This window comes from Talpa occidentalis, unplaced genomic scaffold (assembly GCF_014898055.3).
Source record: "Talpa occidentalis isolate TD23 unplaced genomic scaffold, MPIMG_talOcc4v2.1 talOcc4.2, whole genome shotgun sequence".
NCBI lineage: Eukaryota > Metazoa > Chordata > Mammalia > Eulipotyphla > Talpidae > Talpa > Talpa occidentalis.
The window spans coordinates 34,775,311-34,778,882 of NW_023602073.1; the positions used below are offsets into that span (position 1 = coordinate 34,775,311).

Here is a 3,572-nt window from a genome sequence, read left to right on the forward strand (position 1 = left end):
TGGTTCAAGGGGTTTGTTGTTTTCTTCCACCCATGGCCTTAAACAGCCAGACACCCATGTACAGCACATTCTTAGAGAGGGTCATGAATGTACTTTAATATTGCCCTCTGCTTAGGAGAGGTGCCAAGATCAGGTCACACCCCCATTCCCACCATAAGGCCTGGGTATCCCGGTCTCAGGGTCCACTGACCCCTCGAGGCTGGTGGATCTGCCAGGCCTTTCCACCAGGAAGAGCCTGCAGCACTTTTTGCCTGCCCTTTCATTTTAAGTTTAGATTTATTTAGGGTGAGAGGGGAGGGTGATCACAGGGTGACCGAGGGGCTGACCACAGGGGCGGGTCTCAGGGTCTCACACCCTGGATGTTTGGCTGTGAAGTGGGCCCAGACCTGAGTCTCCTTGGCGGGTATGACCAGTTCGCCTGCGATGGCGTGGATTCCATCTCCCTGAGCGAGGACCTGCGCTCCTGGATCCCCGCGGACTCGGGGCTCAGATCACCCAGCGCGCGTGGGAGGCGGCGGGCAGGGCCGAGCGCGTCAGGCACAGTGTGCAGAGCAGGTGCTTCCCGCGGCTCCGCAGACTCCTGGAGATGGGGAAGGAGGTGCTGCTGCGCACAGGTAAGAGGGGCCACGAGGCCTCGGACTCCACTCCCTCCTGGCGCCCCACAGGGAACATGGAATAATGGGCAGAACAGCAGCTGCTTTCTGGGCAGAGAGGGAGAGTCCCCCTGGGTGTCATGTTCTGTGCTAGAGAGAGACTCGCCCAGAAGACACCACTTTTCTGGACAGTTAAGGAATCCAGTCTCCCTGAAATATCTTCACTGGATCTTTTGACCCGGCAGCCATCTTGGGAACAATGAGTTTCTCTTTCAAGCCCTTGTTTTTGGTCTGAGAACATTTTTGGATCTGACTCCTGCCTTTCTGTGTCATTCACCCTCCACCAAGGTCAGGAGCAGGACTGTGTTCTCCTTAGAGACCTGCATCCACCTACCCTGGGCTCTCACCCGATTATCCCAGATTCCCCAGACCAGGCTGGTTTCTGGGTTTTGTGCTTCCTCCCTCCAAACCAATTTTCATGTTCATTTTGAGGATAGTCAGTGAGGCTACTTCAGTGTCCATGGAGGAAACCTAAAATGTGATACTTCTGATTTGTTCCCCTTCAGATTCCTCAAAGACACTCAGGACTCACCACCCCACCTCTGAGCATAAGGTCACCCTGAGGTGCTGGGCCCTGGGCTTCTACCCTGCAGACATCACCCTGACCTGGCAGCGAGATGGGGAGAACCTGACCCAGGACATGGAGCTGGTGGAGACCAGGCCCGGGGGGGATGGAAACTTCCAGAAGTGGGCGGCTGTAGTGGTGCCTTCTGGAGAGGAGCAGAGCTACACGTGCCATGTGCAACATGAGGGGCTACTGGAACCCCGAGTCCTAAGATGGGGTAAGGAGGGGGATGTGGAGACCTTCAGAGGGTCAGGATGAGCACTGGGGCTCAGGGTCTCACCTTCCCTTCCCTTCCAGTGCCCCCTCCTCAGGGCCACCGGGGCTTCATTGCTGGCCTGGGTTCTTCCTGGAGCTGTGCTCACTGGAGCTGTGGTGGCTGCAGCTGTGATGTGGAGGAAGAAGCAATGACTTAGGGAAGGGAGTCGGGGATCTTGTCCACTGGGGGCTTTCATGTCCCAGGGAAAACTTGCCCTACCAGGTTAGTAGGAAGTGTTTAATCTACACGCATATGTTGCCCAGTCTGGAGCTGATTGCTAACACTCACTCTTTTGTAAAGCACTTATGAAAATGAATGACCAATGTTTCATGTTGTAATTCTGGTGATGGGGATCTGTTTTCCAGAAAATGTCATAGGGGATGGACCCTGATGAGGACAGACTCCAGTTCCCTTTACATCCATTGTTCATATATCCCAGTCCTGATCTTACAGTCACAGTTCTAGAAACTTCCCTGTGGCCCAGAACTAGGAGATTCCTTTAGGACTCCATGGGCTGACTCCTCCCTTGTCTCATATGATGTTTCTTCCCACAGGGGGACAAGGAGAGAGCTACATTCAGGGTGCAGGTAAGTGTGGATCAGGGGTTGGATCCCTGAGCCCCTGAGGACAGTGTAGAGGGAACTCTAGGGAGAATCACCCTCATCAGTTCCTCTGAGGGTCTCACCTCTGGGCTCTGACCAGATTCTCTTTTGTTCTTCCTCCAACAGCGATGTGCCCAGGGCTCGATGTGTCTCTCAGCTCCTTGAGGTGAGACCCTGGAGGCCTGCGGTGGGAGGGGCTGGGGCAGAGAGGATGGGACCAGGTTATGGGGAAGCTGTGGGTGGGACATTCTGAGGATGCGGTGGACTATGGAGAATGTCGACACTTAGGGTCATTCACCTGAATTTCTTCAATATTATTTTCCTTCATAGAGTGAGAGAGCTACATTGTGTGGGACTAAGTGTTATAGGATTTCTCTCACCCCCATTTTGTAACTTCAGGATCTTCTGGTTTATTTAATTTTATTTTCTATACAATCAGTGCTACTTTATTGACTTTGGTTGAGCAGAGAATGGTTTTCAGGAAAGCCAGGGAGGAGGCTCATCATCTCTACTGACAAGATGTAGAATCCCCAGAACAGGAGGTAGCTGTCCCAGTCGGTGGTATATCCCAACTGGGACCCCAGCAGTGAGGGAATATAAATGTTGGAGCTGTATAAAAAGTGATTACTGGTAGGACTGCCGCAGGGAATTCCCAAACAAAGAAATTTCAGTACAATTCTACAGTTTGAACAGAGGGCTAATGCGGATCCATCAGAGTTCCCTGAACCAATTATGCAAACATATAAATCCAGATGCCCCAGAAAATGCCTGTCTGATCACTATGGTGTGCATTACGCTTAATGCCCTGGACATAGGGAGAAAGTTAACAAAGGTAGATGGCATCACAGAGATGAGTGCGTCCCAGGAAGCAAACTTGGCATTTAGGGTTTATAATTACAGAGAGGACAGGAGACCAAATCCTGCGACTGTTTTTGTACAGAGGGAGCACAGGACAGGGCTTCAGGGAAACAGTAACAGAAAGAGACATGAACCCAGGAAAAGTGAGCCCCTAGGGAGTAATCAGTGTGCTTATGCAGGGAAGAGGAACATTGGAAGTACAGTTGTCCCAAATTACAGGTAAATAGGAGGGAAAATAATGACAGAAGGCAGGAAAGAAAGCCAAAGACACCACGACATGATGATTCATGCAGGGGTTACTGTGTGGAATATAAACGGAGTACAAGGGACCTGGAACCAAGGAGAGAGGAAAGGAGAGAAATGATAGCACAGAGCAGAGGCTCAGTGAGGATAGGAGGGAAGACGGACAGAGAAGATGGAATCAAGAGCCAAGCACATAGGAAAAGGAGACAAATGATAGTACAGAGAGACTGTTCAGATGAAGAATAGGGGGGCCCAGGGGCTCCACTAGATCTAAAAAGACCATTAGAAAACCCCCTCAGAGCCCTGGGTAACATCCATTGTGGGGGATTTGATTGCAAAGAGACTGCAGCAGTCACTGGATCCCAGGAAGGCCACAACAGAAAGCCTTCTTACAA

The 3,572-nt window shown here is 51.5% G+C and overlaps 1 pseudogene; it reads left to right on the forward strand.

The window, feature by feature from the left end:
* Window positions 1–359: 359 nt before the first annotated feature.
* LOC119251203 (popy Class I histocompatibility antigen, A-1 alpha chain-like) overlaps window positions 360–3,572 on the forward strand; it is a 12,441-nt pseudogene continuing 9,228 nt past the window's right edge.